The sequence below is a fragment of the Stegodyphus dumicola genome, chromosome 1, assembly GCF_044657685.1.
Source record: "Stegodyphus dumicola isolate Sdum_Otavi_A_Nest chromosome 1, ASM4465768v1".
NCBI classification, from domain to species: Eukaryota; Metazoa; Arthropoda; class Arachnida; order Araneae; family Eresidae; genus Stegodyphus; species Stegodyphus dumicola.
In genome coordinates this window covers 262,934,644-262,956,842 of record NC_140768.1, presented here as the reverse complement: position 1 = coordinate 262,956,842, position 22,199 = coordinate 262,934,644, and the positions used below count along the sequence as shown (strand labels likewise).

Sequence of the window (22,199 nt, the reverse complement as noted above, 5' to 3'; positions counted from 1 at the left end):
AGCTTGCTGACCACTCCACCCCGAAGGCATGCAAAGAAGGCGGGGAGAAATAACTTATACCCTTAACGAACGAGTCATGTAAATTTACGTTTTTCCATTCTAACTTCCTAGGAGGAACCACGTAGAATTACGTTTTTGCTTGAATTTTTAATCATGTTCCTTTAGTTTTCGTTTCTATGCGTATTGGATTCCGTTCTTGTTAACATTAGTTATAGTACTATCTGTCGGTTGAACCTACTGCGTAGTTTTGCTTTTAATGTAGTATGTTATAGTAATTTTGTAACCGTTAAAAAGCCAAGCATGATTTGTTTTTTGGAGGGGGGGGAGATGCGGAAGTCTGTGAGGAAATTTATGCAGATACATTTTCCGATATAGGAAGTGATAACGAATTAGAAAACTGTAAGCGGAACAAGATATATATGTATCAAGTCTGTCAGGTTCCACTTCACAAGAGTGAATGCTTTACAAAATATCACATTCATATGAAATACTAGACATTTAAATAACTAAGTTTGTAAAATTTTGTCAAAAATAGCGTTGATTTAATGAACGTGTAACGCTTTAAAACCATATATATACTATATATATATATAATTCTACATAAATTTCCGGAAACCGAGAAAGACAGAGGAAAAAACATACCGTTTGTTAAGTGTTAATGAGGATGAGCTATACGAACAGCCGTCTCCATAGTGCTTATTAAGGCATCAGATTTATATTTTTCCAAAACTTAGTTTAGCTAAAATGTTCTCTATTGCAATTACATCTTCACTACATTACTATATATCGTTTAGGAAGAGGGGGAAATAAAAGGAAAACTGGAGGCGCCGGGTATCGATCCCGGTACCTCTCGCATGCTAAGCGAGCGCTCTACCATCTGAGCTACGCCCCCGCAGCGCTTGAATCGTTGTTTATGAATAATATTCTAAGCATTATTACGTATGTCATATATAAACAAAGCGCATTGCAATCTTCGCATCATCAAACAGCTGTGTTTGCATTTTACCTCACACTGACTGAGAATATAATACTTAGTAGCACTTGTCTCGAGTTGTGAATTTACTGAATGAATTTCTTCTACTCTATTGTTTTAATGTAGAATAAATAATTAAACGTCATATCTTGTAATCACTAAAAATAGTAACAATATGCAGTTTGAAAATATTATAAATCAGAGTGTTATTATTAATAATACAAAGGCTGTTCGCACACTTTTTAGGCAAGTTTCATTATTTACAGAAATATTTTACCTGAAATGGTTGTATTTTAAATGTTCTATTTGATAACTCTTATTCTTCAATATCTTTTTAGGCTGTAATGTATAAGACAATAAAGACTTTGCAGTATCGGAAGAGGTATTTTATCTGATTCCTCTTGAACAGCTTTCCAAAGTCCAAAAACGGTTGTAGGTCGACATTTGGACAACCTTTCTTTTTAAAAGTGTAAAAACGCAAAAATCCACGGATGATATATCAGGAGGTTTAGTAGGATGTGAGTGAAAGGTATGGTCTTGATACCAGTTTCTTGTTCCATTTTTCGAGGAAATAATGGATAGTGGAGGACTTGTTCCAGTGGATTTTGACGTGTGGTTGCTTGCTTTGTCTTGATGAAGTTTTACTGAATGATGGCACTGTGGGTAAAAAGAAGTTATTTCATTTTTGAAAATAGGGTATAAAATAGGTTTCTGATAATTTGCGGAGTTGATTTTCAACCTTTTCTTCCATTCTCTTTATTTTTAATTTGCCGTTGTATGGAAACCAGCAAGAATCATAAATCCCTTTGAAAACCTTTCTCTAGATACTTTGAACCACGTTTTAAGAATTTTTCCCCCTCCTTTTTGTCGATATAGATGTATCTTTTTTTTATTCCAATCATTTAAGTACACCCAAGATAAGTCTCTTGTGACAACATTTTTCCATTTTTGTCCGGATAATTGTTTATCATAAAGAATTCTGTAGCGCGTTCTGCGTTCGACGATATGTCGTGGAAAAAGACGACGCTAATTATTTTTTTTTTCACCTTTTCAAGATTCAAATCAGCATTAACCACTCTGCTTACAGTTGATACTGAACATTTTAAGAATTTTGAAACTGTCTTTTGACTTGCAGACTTTTTTTTAACGTTAAAGATCCGTTATTTTCCTTGGATAGGTATTTGAAACACTTTTTCAGCTTAAAGCTAAACTCTGACGTTTTTCCCTTCTTGTCGACATACCTATCTTACCTTTATTCGAAAAATAATGGCTTTCTCAGGGTTTTTTAATTACTAGATACAAATAATTTTCTTTGGAACGAGCATAAACATAGCCTTCCATCCATTACTTCTTTAAAAGCGCCATTTTGCATGAAAACAAAACCATCAAGTAGCACACGATAATTTATGCTTTCAAAAATATGGTTGGAGTTTAAAAAAATATTCCCAAACAGAGAGTACTTTTTAAAGTAAAGCAAAACCGTCTGTTTTAAAACTCATTTAAACTGAAAATTTTGCCATTTAAATAATTTTTTCTGATATTGTAAGGATCTTAAGTTTTACTAACGTTTATTTTATTTTAAATCTTTACTATCACTTCTTATTTTCTACTTCCGGCCAGAATTATAAGCGTGAAGGTTTTTATGCAAAGTTTGTCTGGCGAACGCCAAGTATTTAAGTGTGGCCTTTTTGCCAAGCGAAAGAGAGAGGAAGCAGTGAGTTCGAAGCAGGCCGCTTACCTTAGAAGTTACGCAGTTGCTGTTCGCCTTCCAGGCCAGAGGTTTTAATCCTCTTGATAAATTAAACGTATTGTAGTGTTCACAGTCTCTGTGCTACATACGCTTCCTGTTATTATAAGGCCAATCTTCCACGTGTATTATTCTAAAGTTAAATTAGAGTTTAGTTTTATTTTTATACTTTTTTACGTTAGACCCCGAGTGGAGGGTCAGTGTATTCCGAAGTACGGAAGTTATTGTATATAGAGAAAAATAAAGGGTTTTGTATACCCTTCGTCTGTATCCTGTCTACTTACCACAATTAGTGAACATAGCTTTAGTAAGCTCTCTGTTCCTAGTCAGGTCCTTGTATGTTCCCGAAGAAGGTTAGAAGGAACATTGAACCTGATAGTGGCGCCCAACGAAGAAGAATAACCATGGCAGAGTTTCAAGAAGAACCTGTGCTGCCTGCAGAAACGGCTCAGAATCCAGAAATGCCAGCTGCCGCCCTGGAAGGATTCGGTTACATCGTCCAGACCATGCGCGCTTCGATGAAACCAGAAGCAACGTTTAACGGAAACTCACCGGTAACCAGTTTTTTGGAAAAATTGGATGACCACTTCATGCTCTACCCCGTGCACGAGTTTCAAAAATTACCTTAGCTACCAGCGCTTTGAGGTGCCAAGCGCTTAACTGGTTCAAATGTATCGGCAGAAGTCTCTTGGGTCAAGCAGGAAGTCCCACCTATACTTACGACCTTCCCTGTTGTAAGGGATCGTGCGAAATTAGAAACGGAACTTTTTAGTATATATCAACAAAGAATCGAAAACTTCTCGAGCTTTATTTTAAGAAAAATTCACGTTTTCAAGCTCTTGTATGGAAACCGTCCGGATCCTGAAATAATTCAAGTGATTTTGCCGAGGTTACTGCCCCAAGTGCAAGACTTTATTGAATTAAGAAATCCGACTACACTGGAAAAATTATTTGAGCTAGCAATCCAGTTTGAAAGTAGAAGAACGGCGGACGTCGAAAGAAGACGCCAATATCAACAGCGAAACCAATTTGGTACGCCAAGACTACAGCAAACTCAAGCATACGGCTACGGAGAAAAAGCGAATCAGTGGGCAAGGAAACCCGAGCATTCAAAAACAGCCGGCGAACGTCGACAGTTCAATAGCAACCCAGGAAAAAAGTCTCAAGGCCAGGGGAAAAAGAAGGAAAGCACGGAAAGGAAAAATAATTTAAACTAAAACGGATTTCTGCGGACGAGAGGGTGCGGAAATCCGAAGGCCACGAAAACCCCTCTTCCTACAAGTTAAATACAGTAATGGTGAAAAATTTGACTCTTCCGAAGATTGAAGTCTTGGTGAATAATATCCCGGCCACCGCACTCCTGGATACCGGCGCGCAGTGTTCCTGTGTGGCAGAAGTCTTTTTTAGAAAGTATTTTCGCAAATACCGCATATATAATGCGGATAATACGACAGTATTAGCGGCGCAAGGAGGAAAATGTAAGTGCGTAGGTAAAGTACCTTTGTATATCCGTATCAAGGGCGAACAAGTAAAGGTGATGTTTTTTATAGTAAAGAATTTGCAAGCACATTTGATCTTAGGAATAGACTTTCTTTCAGGCGCAAGCTACACTGGATTTTAATGAAGCGTCCCTTAAGCTGACAATGAAACCAGTGCGTGTAGAAAAGGTTGAACCGCCAAGGTTAAATCTTGACCACCTGCCTAATGACGAGCAAGATAGAATCCGACAAGTGGTAAGTGAATTTGCTTCGTTATTTAGTGATATTCCAGGATTTACTCAGGTTACTAACCATAGTATTGACACCGGAGATGCATTGCCAGTTCGTCAAAAACCATACCGGTATGATAAGAATAAGGAAAAAATTATAGAATGCCATATTACCGATATGCTACGTAAAAAGATCATAACGCCCATCTCAAGTAGTTATGCTAGCCCGGTGATTTTATGTAAGAAAAATAATGATTATCCTTTGGAGCATCCAAAAAGGTGGAGATTCGTTATTGATTACCGTAAATTAAATTCCATAACGAAATATCCGGTATATCCGTTGCCGATCATAGAAGAAATTTTAAGGAACATAAAATCAACCAAATTTATGACGACTTTAGACTTAACGACTGGTTATTTTCAAATAGGGGTGAGGCCTGAGGACGTGCCTAAGACTGCTTTTATAACCAAGTCTGGCACTTATGCATTTTTGCGTATGCCGTTTGGCCTTTCAGGGGCCCCAGCAACATTTCAGCGATGCATGGACATTGTGTTAAGACCTGTTCTTGGAAAGTCCACATTTATCTATTTAGACGATATCATTATTACTAGTGATAATCTAGACCAACATGTACAGGATTTAAGACAGGTGTTTTCTTTATTAAATGAGGCCGGTCTAAAAGTTAATGTCGAAAAGTGCAAATTTGCAGCCCCTGAATTAAAATATTTAGGTTACAAAATATCTCAAAAAGGGATCGAGACAGATGAATCAAAAATAATCGCTGTACAAAAGTATCCGACTCCAAACACGGCAAAGAAGCTCTCTTCTTTTCTAGGACTTTGTTCATATTATAGGTCCTTTATAAAAGATTTTGCGGCTATCGCTGAGCCATTGTTAAAATTAAAAATTAAAAAGGCAAGATTCTCGTGGACAGCCGAAGCCAATAGTGCTTTCGAAAAATTAAAACAAGCATTAACGCAAGCCCCTGTGTTAAAATTCCCTGAAAAGGATGAAAATTTAGAAATTTCAGCGGATGCTTCGGATTATGCGGTAGAGCGGTACTTTCGCAAAATCAGCAGCCCGTGGCATTTTTTAGCCGAACTTTAAATCAAACACAAAGAAACTATTCCGCGACCGAGAGAGAGGCACTTGCAGTTCTGTTAGCAGTGCAAAAGTTCCGAGTCTATTTTGGAAAGGCGCCGATAACAGTATACTCTGATCATGCGGCGGTAACTAGATTGTACTCAGGGAAAAATTTATCCCCAAGGTTAATAAGATGGGCACTCAAGCTGCAAGAATATAATCTGGTAATCAAGCATACCCCCGGAAAGGAAAATATCGTAGCAGATGCCCTATCACGAATTAAATTAGACGAACAGGGTAATACCGTAAAAGTTGCAATGCTTACAGCGTGTACAATAAATTCCTGAGAAACTGTAATAACAGAACTGGGTAAGGATCCTGAGTTTGGAAGTATTTATGAGTATTTGAAGGATCCTGAAAATTTTAGCCACCAAAATATTGTGGCGATAAGAAATAGGGCGGCCCATTACGAACTAATAGATGGTCTATTATTCTACACAAAAACTACGAATTCCAACAACGAATTTCGACCTGTTATCCCAGCTAGTCTTAGATTAAATATCCTGCATGAGCTCCATGACAGCCCTTTAGCTTCTCATGCTGGTATTCGAAAAACTATCCAACGCGTACGCGAGGCAGTCTACTTTCCTGAACTGCAAAAGTTAACAAGGGCGTATGTCCAGTCCTGCCCAACATGTCAAGCAGTTAATTATATTAATTTCCGCCCGGCCGGGTTTCTAAATAGTATTAAATCCGAATTTCCAAATGAAATAATTGGCATCGATTTATTGGGCCCTTTCCCAAAAAGTCAGTTAAATAAAAGTCGCTATCTCCTTGTTATGGTTGATCATTTTAGTAAATGGACCGAAATTGTTCCCTTAAAACGAGCCTCCGCGAAATTGGTTACCGATTCTATTTTAAATAAATATATTTTAAAATACGGGGCGCCTCTAAAAGTTATATCGGATAATGGTCCTCAATTTGTAAGTAATATATTTGAAAACATGTGCCAAAAACTGGGCATACGTCATTTAAAAATGGTCCCGTATCGGCCGCAATCAAATATAGCGGAACGGGTCAATAGAAATATAGTGAAAATTATCCGTAGTTGTGTTAAAAATTTTCATAAAAACTGGGATAACTATGTCAATGAATTTGCTTTCGCCCTTAGGACCGCAAAACATGATACAACGGGCAAAACTCCTGCTGAGTTATTTCTAGGCAGAAAGATTATAACACCGTTAGATAAACTATTTTATGTGCAACAAAGAGCCCCAGAATTTAAAATGGGTGATATAGAAAAACTAATAAAAGAAGCAAAAAAGAATACGGAAGTAGCACAAAGAAAACAGAAATTATATTATGATTTGAAACGACGGGGAGTAACTTATAAAGTAGGGGATGAAGTTTTAAAAATTAAGCATTCACTTTCTTCAGCACCAGAAGATAAAACTGCCAAATTTTTTCCACGATTTGAAGGACCATATGTTATAGAAAAAATAACTCACGCTGTTGTAGGGTTAAAAGCCAGAAATGGTGAAACCTGTTCCGCAAACATTGATCAAATCAAGCCCTGCTTCGATCGTAATAAAATGCAAATCTTTTCAGATCTTTTGCAGGATCCGGCACGGCAGACACCGCAGGTACAAGTTCCAGAGGTGAAAAAACGACAAGTACAAGGGCAAGCCAATGAGAGACAGAAGCAAGTGAAAAGAAAATTGCCCCGCGGAAAAATGGAAGGTAACAAGAAAAAGAAGCCGTTCCACCGTCCAGAAAACAGAGTTCACGAACACCCCCAGAATGAAGAAGGGAGAAGGACGACGTATGTGAAGAGGACCAGGAGAAACGACGGCAACTATAACCTGGCTTTAAAACGGAAGATCTACTCATCCGACAGAACTCTCCGCAGCAAAAGTCGCCGAACTGCGGAAGGGCCATCAGCGGCGGAGGATAAAGTACAAGAAAAATTTGAACGGCCAACAACGAGGTCCAAGCAGGATCACGACAGAAGTTTCCCGGTTCCGCCGAGACCAGCTGCCATCAAACGGCAAAGACCACAAGCAGAGGAGAAAAGGAAAGTATTCAAGGGTGGCCGTACTGGTGAAAAAAGGAAGCTTCCAGAGGAAAGCACTGAAGGGTGAGCCCGTACAAGAAGGAGGATAAACCAAGCTACTATCTGCGGTACCTTTAAAGACTGGGCCCAGAAAAGGATGTCCGAATATTACAAAGATAAGTAAAATTTTATGTTACTTTGCAAACTTAAGTTAATCTTTCATTCTTACTGCAAGTGGCAGATTTCAAGAAGTTTTACCTCATGCGAGGTCTACCTTTATCGCCAAAAGGGCGAGAAATGAGTTGTGACCGATTTTCGTATTATGTTTTTAATTTACTCGTGCGTAAAACTAAAGTTGATGTAGAATAGCGTTGTGTAAAGACTTAAATATTGTAAAAAGTTATTGTATAAATTTTATTTAAAACATTCTAGCAAGAAAGAAGTTTTGGTCTGAAAGACATTTTGAAATGTAGTATTATTTCAATGTAGAAAGAATTGGCACTTGCTTTGAAAAGAATAGAAGTTAACAATGTACTACTAATGTATGTTTTCAAATGTGTAAAATTAACGGCATGGTGATATGTTCTTAGATACATGTGAACTGTTATTTTAAATGTTAAGAAATACCGTGATATGGTAAAAGTGAAAGTAATGTTAAAAATTTGTTATTCGTGTGACTGTAAAGATTAAATCATGGCGAATATGTGGTAAAGGTTGAATGATGTAGTTAGGCTCTCTGACGCTACACTTTAGAGTTAGCCACTTTTAGAATAGTACCTCAGGGTTTAGAGTTGAAAGTAGGGTGTGTTAAGAGGTCTCGTTATGTTGAATTTTAACACGTTAGTGTTTTGATTGTAGGAGGAAGTGTGGCACACGTAGACAGAAACACATTCGTGTTTGGTGTTTTTTTACAACACATGTCAGAGAGCACGGGGAGAGATAATTAAAATAGTCATGAATGAAATAAGAATGTTAAGAGAAGTATATTCTATATGTTATTTGCAATGTCATTGTGTAACATTTCATTAAACTAGTTTTCCTTCCAGATCTCTGGAAGGAACCAGAATTGAATAAAGCTCCTGTTTAGATGCAGTACATATGAAAAAAAGATTGTTGTATATCCTGGGAGCTGCTATTGTAACAAATTTCTTTCTTTTAAATTTTCTAGTTTCTAGAGAAGTTATGTTGTAAAAGATTGGCCTCGCGTTAGATTCTAGAGCTAAAAGTTTTCAACAAGGTCGTTTTAGACCTCAGTTTCAAACTAATTAACTCTGGCGGGAAGTATGTAAGGATCTTAAGTTTTACTAACGTTTATTTTATTTTAAATCTTTACTATCACTTCTTATTTTCTACTTCCGGCCAGAATTATAAGCGTGAAGGTTTTTATGCAAAGTTTGTCTAGCGAACGCCAAGTATTTAAGTGTGGCCTTTTTGCCAAGCGAAAGAGAGAGGAAGCAGTGAGTTCGAAGCAGGCCGCTTACCTTAGAAGTTACGCAGTTGCTGTTCGCCTTCCAGGCCAGAGGTTTTAATCCTCTTGATAAATTAAACGTATTGTAGTGTTCACAGTCTCTGTGCTACATACGCTTCCTGTTATTATAAGGCCAATCTTCCACGTGTATTATTCTAAAGTTAAATTAGAGTTTAGTTTTATTTTTATACTTTTTTACGTTAGACCCCGAGTGGAGGGTCAGTGTATTCCGAAGTACGGAAGTTATTGTATATAGAGAAAAATAAAGGGTTTTGTATACCCTTCGTCTGTATCCTGTCTACTTACCACAATTAGTGAACATAGCTTTAGTAAGCTCTCTGTTCCTAGTCAGGTCCTTGTATGTTCCCGAAGAAGGTTAGAAGGAATATTGAACCTGATAATATAATACTTGTTCAAACTCTTTAGAAAGGTGGTTTCAGTCCGGTGGTTCTCAATCTGTTTTATCCCATGCACTCCTTTCAAAGAGCAGTTCTTCTCCCTCCTTTTCGAACATAGAAAAATACATATACCTTTATTTAGATTTAGATTATTTTTATGTGTCTTGTGAATTAAACAACAAAAAGTTTGGAAAATGTTGCTAAGTTCCAAAATTTGAATGAAAGTTGTTTTTTTATACCCGTAAACTGAAATTAAATATTTAACAGCTAAATAAAATGCTGATCGCATTCCCCCATGAAATTTTTTCTTGGTTGAGAATTTCTGTTTTACTCTAACAGCATACATTTCATACACACTGACTTTCGAAAGTTAAGCAAGCCATGGTAAAATTCACAAAAAAAGTAAATTTTTGATTAACACTACATTGCACATAAAGAAAACAGTTGTTTTTATGCATGAAAACAAAGAATCATTATGTAGAAAATCAAAACAATATTTAATTTTAGTAAATTATAATATGAAGTCACATTTGCGTCATTAACAGATTGATATTTAAAGCTAAAAACAAACAAACAATAATACTTATATAAATAAGGTATGTGACCTTCCCGGACATTCACACAAACTTTGCAACGATTTCCCACGCTTTCAATAAGGTGACCATTGATCGCAGACGCTAACTAGATGCCCATTCCTCTTTTAGGGCAGTCTCCAACTGTTTGAAACTGGGCGGAGGGGCTAAAATCGAGCAGAGATAGAAGGTTCCATGTGCATCCTAAACGGCCGTCCGTACCCCCATGTAAGAAATTTCCTTCCTCTTCAGGTACAAGTTAACAGCTCGATGGGAAGAAGCATTATCACCGATAAGTAAGTAATCACAATCAACTGCTACAGCGTAAAGTTTCACAATGGTGTGTAGTACTTCATTCCAATACCGAGCAACTGTCACAGAACCGTAGTTATAGATGTGCAGCTGGGTGAGATATCCCTTTGAAAATCCAGCCTACACCATGATGCTGCCACCTTTGACTGCGGGGTGTTCGATGACATTTTAACTTAATTCTTTTTGCCTAGTTCTCTTCATACCCTTACATTCTTATCAATTGATTCCGGACGAATCTGGACTTGTGCAGATGGTGAGATGGACCTCTCGTTTTAATAGTTCACTTAACACAAGAACTTAAACTATTGGATCTTGAAAAACGGCTAGGCCACCATGCTTTCACAAAACGCATCTTTTTCTCAGATGAAGCTCTCTTTCATTTAAGCGGCTTCGTGAACAAACAAAATTTCCGAATTATGGGGATCAGAGAACCCAAGGGTAATTCACGAAAAAGACATGCATCCTCATAGCGTTGGTGGGGGATTTGCAGTGCATGCTTAATTCATCCAGACTTTTTTGACGATGAAACACAAGGAAGTGTTGTCACAGTGAATGGAGTTCGTTATCGTGTAATGCTCCCTGATTTCTTTTGGCCCCGTTTGTATCAAATGAACATCAAGAATTTACGGTTCTAACAAGACGGAGCAACTTGCCGCCTCACTTCAGGAGAAAGAATCGGTCTGCTTCGTGAGAAGTTCCCGGACAGACTGATCTCGTTATGAGGAGACCAGCACTACCTTGATCTTGTGATTTGACACCTTGTGATGTTTTCCTATGGAAATACGCTAAAACACAAATTTACCAGAACGAACTCCGTTATCTGATGAAACTCACACAAAAAATTCGATGTGTCCTCCACGAACTTGATGGGGAAATGTGTAATCGAGTGATGGTTAATTTCATGTCCTGAGTGATCACGCGTAGGTCTAATGCGAGGCAGGATCATATGCCAAATATTGTTTTTCATATTTAAACTTCAACATCTCCTGAAGAGAATCGTGTGCTTTGTTTACTTATTTCAAATAAATAAATTCGATTTATAATAGTTTCAAAACGACGTTATTTTTGAGACACCTTTTATGACTCTATAATAATCTTATGTCCAATATAATTCTTTTGTGTTTAATATGAGCAATATAAGATCGTATCCTTTGATATATATGTCATAAATATGCTAATGCGCAAAACTTAAGCAAACTTTCTGATTTTGGCTGTAATTCTTCAAAAAAATCAACTGAAAGACATGACATTCATTCAACAAAAGCACGATGTAGTACTTAAAGAATGAGGAAAATATAGTATCAAAAAACGTTATTAGGACGCATACACCACAGAACGAAGAGAAAAAGGCTTTATTGAAAGAATGGCATTGGTACGAAATCTGTCTGACCAACATGAAGAACAATGAACTAAAAAGCCTTGGTGAGATATAGAACTCCCCATACTAACTGCAATGGTTGAGTTACTCCGTCTGCAGATACTTAGCACCAGATCATCTAACAGTTCTTAAGGGTAAAAGCTCCTATTCTTCAAGCACAATCTGTTTTAGTTCTCTGATCTTCTCTAGATGTAAGATCGTGTTTCCAGGCATCTCCCTTAAATATTCTACACATATTCGATGGGATTTAAATCAAGAATTCTCACCAGCCAAACCATGTTGTAAATAGCTTCACTTTCTAGAAACTCCTCAACAGTATGAGTCCCATGTCGTAGTGCATTGTCATCCATAAATACAAAGTCAGAGCCAATGGTACTCCGGAAAACACACACATTGGGAAAAGAAAACTTCATCAAGGTAACGATCTACAGTAAATGAACCTCTTTTCAGAATGTGGAGCTCCGTCCATCCGTTCATCATTATGCCTTGTCATACAGGCACGCCAGGATTATCTCAGCAGTCTCTTTCCCTGATGTTAAAAGGATGGAAGCGTGTCTCAATCTCTCGCCATATCAACTGGCGCTAAGAATCGTTTGTCAGACTGAAATGACTCTCATCGGTAAAGAGAATGTGACTCCATTGATGAGGTGTCCAGTCATTGTATTCTCTATACTAATGCAAAGGTTTCCGCCACTGGGCTGCTGTCAATGAATGGTACGGCCTGAATGTTGTATAAAGGGAGAATCGGCCACTTATATAAAGTCATCTGGCCATAGTAAACCTTTCATCCGGTTGCCGTGAGCAACCGCTGATCATTGTTGCCCGCTGTCTGGTTTCGATCTCTTTTCGCCTGCAGGGGGATATATTGGACATTAGTCCCCGTTGGTTTCCTTAGCCGACCACCATCAACTTTTCTTACATCTCTGCCTTTGTCTGGAAGTCTTTCCAAGTTCCTGAAACACCATTTCTATCACTTTCAACTTTTTGGGGAAGAGACGGGGAACTACGCTTCTCCTCAAGCTTGCCAATCACTCTACCACAAGTAAAAGCATTTTGTTTATGTAGCCATACTGCACGTGTAATTTCCCCTTCATCTACAGAAGAATGCCTGGGTACTGCACCTTCTTTTCTTCCTTTTAAATTGTCTTGCACTGAGCGCGCTGACTCCTCACATTTTCCATTCCTGACGTACCCTCAAGTCATGGTGCTGATATTTGCATATGCATCATCTTTCTACTGATCTGGCCTTTCACTGTACTGCTCGCAAAAATCCCAATTCAAAAATTTCCTAGTTGTATGTTGAAAGGTGAATCTGTTGCTTGATTTTGCACACAAGTATACCTCTCTTATATGAAAATGCATGCTTTCAGCTTACTTACTCACACAATGATGCGAAATAATACGTAGTGGATCCAATAAATGTCATACCGCTGCAAAAGTTTATTTATGTATGCGGTACTATTCATCTATGCATATAACACTGTATTTATCTCTGTACAATTAGATGCTTCAGATAAAATTAGAATATGTGAATTCTGTCAGCTTTTTTGCTCTTGAGTAATCTATATTCTTAGCTGCATAAAAATATTAATTAACTTTTAAAACACAATAAAACATAACACGTGACTAAATATGAAGTGCTCACAAAAGTTTAGGTGAGATGGACCGCTCGTTTTTAAACCCATTATTGGCACAACCACATGACAGAATATTTACTCTCGTTTTTTATACAATACGGTATATGAGAGATTTTATGTACACCATTTCCATCTAGCCAAGACGATAACAAATATCTCTTGCTCGCTGTTCAAAGGAAGATCAGTAGAATAGTAATCTTCCGGAACGCCAGATCTTCGCAAAAGGTCTTATCTGAAGTTTTCAAGATAAATAAGCTTGCAAAACGAGTAAACTGATCTTTTCCTTTTAATCTTTAGAAATACATAAGACTTACAATAACATGATCTGCGTACTTAGCACGACAATGTGTTTTAACTGGTTATAAGAATAACAACATACTTTCACTTAATAATATATGTCTGGTAATGATAAGCACATTAACTGAAAACTCTGATTGAAATAAATACTCCCAAATTAATCCCAAATCAATTAATGAATCAATCAAATGAACTAATTAATCCCAAATCGATTTAATGAAATTTAATTTGCAAATGTAGGGATTTAAATCATAAAATATAGATATTGAACAACTCAAATAATTACCATTTGTTTGAACATAACTGATAAACTAGCTTATTTTTGTCCTTTAAGATTTTTTTGTGTTTATTAACAAATTATCCTGTCATTTTCAATTTATCGTCACTTCTACTTTCACTGGCTCCTCCCTTCTCCCCCCCCAGGATGTAAATTAGTTAATGCATTTAAGCATTGAGTTCCGTGAGAACTTACAGCAGCTATCTTTGAACGTCTCGCAACTATTTCTCCAGGCATCTGAATTATTTGATTTAGCCTTGGTAGTCGTAAATGTTTGCGAAAGTCTGCTGACTTAAGTCAAAGGTTACCTTACTTCGAGGTTAAAATGGGATGATAAGTCGCCTGACCTTCTTCATGGATCCAGTAATTAGCATTTAAAGTAATAGTTAGGTCGAGTTATTATTATTAAAATGTAGTACGAGTTATTATCATCAAAATGGAGCAAGTACTTAAGATGGTAAAAAGAATAATTTCGAAGTACTACGGATGCTCCGTTTTTATTTCCAGCCCCATAGATGAAACGCATCTCGGTGAGCTACGCGTTCGTGTGGCGATGCATGCCATTCAAAATCTGTAGGAGTTGAAATGATTTACACAAACAGACACATTTCATTCCAAAATCTGCTTAATTTGGTCCCATCTACATTTTTGCCAGATAATTTTGAATCACGTTATGTATTAGAACATCCTATCTTCTTATAAAATTCAGTGTCGTCTTACAAATGAGATTGTTTCGGGGTAATAATACAATGCGCTATTTATTTATTTATTTAAAAAATATTTTTGTTAAACATGAGTTTTTGGAAACATCAAAAACGTTTAAAGAAATAAAAATCCAATAATGAAGTTCTGTATTAAAAGTTCCAAAATTCTCAAATCACAATCTTCGAGAATAAAATTTCAAGTAGTTAACATTTTCTCTTTCCTATTTTTTCTAAATTTTTATAAAACTGATCACGTTCGAGTCACGAAAAAAAAAATAATAATACCAAAATGTATGTGAGCATTATCTGCGATTAAATTTCTCATATTAGCTGATGTTTATCTGTGCTTAACTTTCTCATGCACTGAAAGGTTAAATAATGTTATTATTGCAATGCATTCGAAGGATATCTGCGTCCCAAAACAGGAAGTGAATAATATTTAATAATAATTTATAATTTATATTCGAATTTTAGTATAATAATTTAAATAATTTATAACGATTAAAATTTTTTAATAAAGTCTTATAATATACAAAGGTCAAATAATTTTAAGAGTGATAACTCATAATGAATAAACATATTTAGTTTCTGTTATTTAAAAAACTTTATAAATAACAGAACTTTGATTCACACCTCTAAAAAAGTTTAAACTGAATTTTGTTGCCGAATACATCAACAACGTCGAAAACACACGCGACATTATATCGGACGAACATCTGCTCATAGACCAGACAGATTAGCATAAAAATCAAAATTTAAACTCTTGATATGGCCAAGTGCTGTCTGTTTATGATATCTGTCTCGCCGTTCTACCGGGTTTGTTGTGTCTCTATACTGCAAGAAAAACAAGACCTTGAATTTTTTTTTAATTCAAGGTGCCCGCTATCTACTGCGAGTGAAAGTGAACAAATACATTCTCACCCTCAAAAGGTTATTTTTTAGTTAAAATGTATATCTTTCCGGTGTTGCTATCGGAGTTGAATATGACACATTTTATCTTTTCTCACGAGTTGGAAATTCGTTTTTCCTGATTTTTATACTCAGTAAATACGTTTTTTTAAACCCAAACAAATTTATCAGCTAGCTGACATGATCGATCATTAGATCAAGAAGCTCATAAAGAGTCATAAATTACTTTAAAAGAAAGAAATATAACTGAATGAAATATATAGAAATATAATTCTAAACTTGAAATGGATAATATAAGATGTAAATCATGGGTTCTCAACCAGGGGGAAGGGGAATTCTCCTCTGAAAAAGAATTTCATAGTTTCGGGGAGGGGAATGTGATATACCTTTTATTTAGCTGGTCAGTATTTAGTTTTAGTTTTTGAATTAAAAAAGTTACTTTAATTCAAATTTTGATATTTATCAACATTTTCTATCTTTCTTGTTGTTTAATTAATAAAACACATAAAAAAATCTAAATTTATATAAATGTATATGTCTTTTTCAAATTTTTAAAGTTTGGGAAAGAAGGAAAGGGGAAATGGAGTACAAGCAGTGGTGAAAGGAGTGCACAGGCCAAAAAAGTTTCAGAAAGCCTTTTAATATTTCGGAACTATCCTATTTGGTATATTTATAAAACTTAAAATGGATTCTGTTTATTTTAATTCAAATTTCAGTAAATAATTAAATACTAGATAAGCATCTTTAACAGTGCATTTACGCTGTATTTCGCCTGAAATTATGTTCTAACATATGACATAATATTTTTAATGTGGCGAAGTTAAGAAAAATGCTAAATCACATTTTTATTTTGTTATGGCAAAGCACAACAGGGTTATCAGCCTAAAGAGGAGGGATGCTTTCGTGGAGAACTTTATAAGGGAAATTGGCTCGTGTCCACGCTACACATGGAAAATTTCACAAAAACGTCTAGCCTTTCCGCCTGGAGTGAAACCTAGATCAAGTTACCAATGTTCAGCGACTTTGCTGCTCGCCCGCTGGTGGCCACAAATGCTAAAATATAGCCAACGCTTTGTTAAATGGCAAACTTATAAGATATTTCTCCCGCCTTCTTAGCATGCCTTCGTGGTGTGGCGGTCTGCACGCTCGGCGCGCATTCCAGAGGTCCGCGGTTCGATTCCCGGCAAAGGTGTTGCTCATTTTCATCTTTCCTGCTTCTAAAATATCTAATGTCTCTACAGTAGCGCCTGAACTAAAAGGGTTTTGGATTCTCCACACCCAGGATTTGGTGATTGGGTCCCCTAAAACCCCAGTCGCCCTTTAAAAGGGGGAGTATATAAGGTATTTCTTCTCGGCATGCCTTCGGGGTGTAGTGGTCTGCACGCTGGACGCGTATTCCAGAGGTCCGCGGTTCTATTCCTGGCGAAGGTGTTGCTCATTTTTCATCTTGCCTGCTTCCAAAAATACCTAATGTCTCTACAAACTATCATAAAATTATACAATATACAACTTTATACACGTCTGTTACAATTAATTCTAAAGACGTGAATATTTTGTAAATTATCAGTTATATATATATATATATATATATATATATATATACGTGTATGAATGTATGTGTAAAACATAAAACGATACGAAGCTAAAAATAAACTAACTTTAGCAGTAGTCCTTTTAATTCCTAACTTTCATTAACTAACTTTCATTTCCTGTCAAAGAATCTGTACTGCGTCACTACGTTATTACTTCAACTGTAATGATCCGCAGTGCTATAGAGCTCTTATCTAGCCACCATTCAAAACTGAAACAAAGCAACTGATTTTATAAATACTCCAGCTGCTGAATGCGCATTAACTTTTCCTCCGTTCTCTGGCCTAATTAATACCGGTCTCGACGCTATGCTGCTTTTATCTATTTTTAAAGATGTGGTACGCGTATATAAAATTGTGGGGAGCTTATAATACCCATAGTGTTAAAATCAAGAAGAGATGTTTTAGGATATGTATAAGAAATTGTTTGTCCCAAGAAAAAAAAAAAAAAAAAAAAGCTATGCTGTGACTTTCAAGATAGCTGTGCTTTCCGAAGTTCCAGTAATCTAATATGCAGTCCGTAAGAATATGCATTTCATGCCACGCTTTCACTATTCTGGCTATGAGTAAAAAGTTAATGGGTGCTTTCTCTCGTCCAAAACTAAATCACCATCTACATCATCATCATATATATGTAATAATAAATTGGTACTAAGAGAAAATTTAATAGAACCATTCACTAATTTTCATGGCTGGAGAGGCGGGCATTTTGACGGCAGATAACTTGACTCTGTGGTATAGTACAGAGTTTCTTAACCCATTGGGGGTCGCGACCCCAAATGGGGTCGCTCATCGAAATTTTGGAGTCTCGAAAATCCAGTTCGATAATTGAATTTAAAGAAACTGTATTGATAAGACTTTTAAAGAAATTACATTAATTGATATTAAAGAGATTAGACTTTTAAAGACTTTACATTAATACTAATAAAAGCGATTAATTACCTGCAAAGTGCAAAAAAAAAAAAAAATGTGTAAAGCTGTCTAGAGATTCAAATTTGAGTTTTCGCAAAAATCCTTGATGAATTCTAGATCGGAGTTAGAACTAGATTTCTCATTATTTCTGAAATGGCATTAAATGTTCTTCTCTGATTCAGCACCACATAATTTTATGAAACTATTTTTTCAGCTTTTATGCTAGCAAATGTCGTTTAAGGTTGAAACATGCTAAAGATGCTTTATGTCCAGCAGGGTCAAATATCGAAAAACATTTAATTTGTTATGCAGCAGGAAAAGAAACACATACGTCTGATAAGAATTTTTTTTTTAATTTTTGCTTGCTTAAAATAAATCCTAAAACTACTCCTTTTTTATATGTATATTGTTTACCAAAGAAGTAAATTATTTAAGGGAGGATATTTATTTTTAGTCCAAAGGACTATTGTTTTCGTTTTGCGATTTTGCGTCGATTCACTACAAACGGCGAATCACTTTTCAAACTGTTGCCACAAAGTATTATCACCCTGTCTTATATTTAAAGAAATTAAGTAATGAAAAATCTACATAAATGTATTATATTTCTCGGACTGTGATCAAACAACGGTACATAGAGCCATTAAATTTTGAATGACATAATGCTACTGCGAATATGGGCATGAGGAAGCCCAAATTTGAAATTTGGAATTTGTTTTGTTATCGATTTCATATTTTGTAAAACTTTAACGAATTTTTGATTAACAATTTCAAGGATTTTAAGGGGAGCAAAGGCAATGTTGTACAGAACAAAACATTTTTATCTCCAGCTCGCGAGTCTCTGTATCGGAAATTTCTAAAGATATGCTCATTTTAAAACTATTTTTGCGATATTGCTCTTGAACTGAATTTTATGCTTTAAGTGCAAAGAACGTTATATTTAATAAATAAAGGTTACGCACAAAATGTTAAAAAAACGCCCCTTAGGACGTAATATAAAATCTGAAACATTTCAGATTTTCTTTTCTTTTTTATATCTTTATTTTGTATTTAATATCTGAGATCGCAAAAACATTTCTCAGTGATAAAAGGGGGTCGCAATTGAAAAACGTTTAAGAAGCCCTGGTATAGCAGATAATCAGATAATTGGAACTCTTTTGAATAATAAAAAAATTACACGATAATCTGACATCTCTTCATTACTTGTCGACTCTTATCAACATACCTTATTGCGTAACGTATCTCATTACATGGGATGAAACGCTGGGACAATCTGCACTCCCCAATTTTAAACTACGCAGTTATATTTTTAAATAGTGGAGAAATAGGGCTTAGCGAAGAGACGTGATTTATCAGGACAGTACAAGAGGCGAAAGAGTAATTCGTAATATATCTTATATTATTTACCTTATATATATATATGCGATGCGTAATATATCTTATACTATTTATCTTATATATATTTAATATGATATTTTAACTTCGTGTATTTGTCATGCTTGAGGGTGAAGGCATGATGAAGCAGCTAACAAAACTTAACTTGAAGTATCACAAACTCATACTCATACTAACTCATTTTCACGCATATAAAATCATTATCATTTTGGCAGACAAGATATTTATCCAATCATAATTAAATACGATAATTTTTACGTACATGGGTTTTAAAAGTCTCTTTTTAAATATTTTGTGATATTGCTGTTGAATTGAATTTTATGAATTTTAAGTGCTAAGAACATGATAGTTAATAAAAAAAGGTAACACAGAAAACGTTAAAAAACGCCCGTTTGGGCGTAGCATAAAATCTGAAAGCTTTCAGGTTTTATTTTATTTGTCGAATTTTTTTTAATTTGAAATTGCCAAAACATGAATATTTTTGTCATTTAAAACACTTTTGCAATGAGAAGTATATGACTACGACCAACAATTGCGAAAATAAAGGCCGGGTAAGGGGTATATGTATTTACAGGGTGTATCAGTACAGGTGACAGGTGAGAGCAGGGTCCGGACACACGGGCGGCTTTCACTGACTATTCGAGTATCGTCCGAATTCCGCAACTGTCCAGAAAAAGAATATTGCAAACAGCGGCAGATGGAGGAAAACAGGTGTATCAGTACAGCGGTGACAAATTTTCAGGAAAAATAGAGTACACCTAGACGATGGGTAATCACATAGGGATGCGTGGTCGGAAACACTTTCCTGGCGCAATATTGACGACACTAAAGTCAAGAAAGAAAGGACACGAACGGGATGAGAAAACATATTTACTATTCGGAGGACAACACAAACAAAGAAAAAATAACATAAACAAGCAACGATCATCATCAAAGAAGGTGTTCGAAATTACGACTCGGACCGTGATGCAGAAACCATGCGCCTGCATCTTCCATACGATCTTCCATTCGTGATACAGATCTTCCATTCACCAGAGAAGTGAGGCCTGCATCACGGTCCGTTGTCGTAATTTCGAACACCTTCTTTAATGACTATTATTTTTGTTTTTGTTCTTATTTGTAGGTTTCTGCTGTACTAAACATAATAAAACATGTTTTGTCTCACTGTTTGTGTCCTTCCTTTTTTGAGTTCTGTGTCGTAACTACTGCGCCAGGAATTATATATATATATCAGAGAGAGAGAGATGTAATGATTTATATTTAGTTGTAAATAACTTTATATTAGATGACAGTTTCACTAAGGAAGCCACCAATTCACTTTTTCATCATAGCCGAAAACACTGCTGCGTAGATGACTGGAAATCTTACAAATCACAGATAGCTAGATAATTAAAAAATCACTTTGTTTACAGGGCGTAAACAATTCTTTGCAAGCACATTCTGCACTTATCGCGTAGCAGAATGAGTGCAGTCAGCACTCCATAATTTTATATACGCAGTTACATTTTAAACAATGGATAATATTGGACAGCGACAAGCACATGTTAGGTAGGCGACGGCAAGCAAGAAAATCAATGTACACAACGCAATTGGAGTATTTATACGCATTTCAGTTCTGGATAGCGATTGGGCAATAGTTTAAGCAATGCAGAGAAATGATGACGCAAAATGGTGGAATACGTATTATTGAAGAGGGAATGTACTTAATTAAAATTAAGAATTTAAAGTTCTATATGCGAATCTGTCTTTGCTGTTTTATATTTTACTTCTTTTATGTTTTGTGTATGTGTGTTTACTGTTTTTTATATTGTGTATGTTTATGTATATATGTATATATACGTTTGGTATTTCCTCTTGCAATAAAAAAGGGAAGTGCGTAAGTAGGTGTTATAGCAGTTCCATATATAAAATTTCAACGTTGTGCTAGGTCAACTAGGTGGTTTTTTTTTTGTTTTGTTTTGTTTTGTTTTGTTTAGTTAAAGAATTAACAGCAAAATGGATATTTCCGTTGAAATATGATACCCAAACTTTTCACGATTACAATACTTTCCTTACTTCGTAAAAGAAGTAGAAATCTACCACAAGATTATCAACAGCTCATAGAACTGCCTTTTCGACAGTCGGCGTCATTATACAATTCTCTATTGAAAAGTTTATAATAACTCCTATGTTTGACTATTCTTTGATTCACCGTGATGTTTTGATATCGTACAGTAAATAATGCAATACGAAGGGATGACTAGACTGCAAACGTTTCTAAAATTAAAATATCCTCAAAGGCTGTTTCGAGATTGAAATATATTCCAGATAAAAATCATTGAAGAACTGTATATGTACATGAACTATTTGTGATCTTTTTGTGGGTAAGAAGGTAAGAGCATAATACACTGCAATATAATAAAAAAACGATGCTTACAGCAATGCATTCTAAAAGATCACATTACTAAAAATATATTAACATAAATAAAATTTATCTTTACATTTTTTTATCTTTTGATATCAGCAAATTGTGAATCAGCTAACTAGAAGTAAACAAATACTTGAAACGAGCAGCTAAATTTATCTTGATGTTAATTAAAATCAGTTAAACACTTAACATTCACTTTCGTCAAAAGACTAAGACTTTTCAGTTTTTGTTCCATTTTAATAACTAGGATAACAGTATCTGGTAATGTGATAATGTAATTAAGAACTGTTAAAACTTAACAATCATTTGCGGTGTTTATTTGTTTGCAGGCTTATTTAAGCAAAGTTAAAACCTGGAATATTGCTGTTAGAAATGCCTGTGA

General features: G+C 35.6%; 1 protein-coding gene and 1 non-coding gene across 2 annotated transcripts in view; one reads left to right on the top strand and one right to left on the bottom strand.

Annotated features, from left to right (window-relative positions):
- LOC146999541 (uncharacterized) overlaps positions 1–22,199 on the top strand; it is a 385,339-nt gene that overhangs the window by 196,699 nt on the left and 166,441 nt on the right. The gene's annotated exons all lie outside the window — the stretch shown is intronic.
- Positions 820–892, bottom strand: TRNAA-AGC (transfer RNA alanine (anticodon AGC)). The gene has a single exon. It is a non-coding gene; the product is annotated as a tRNA-Ala (tRNA).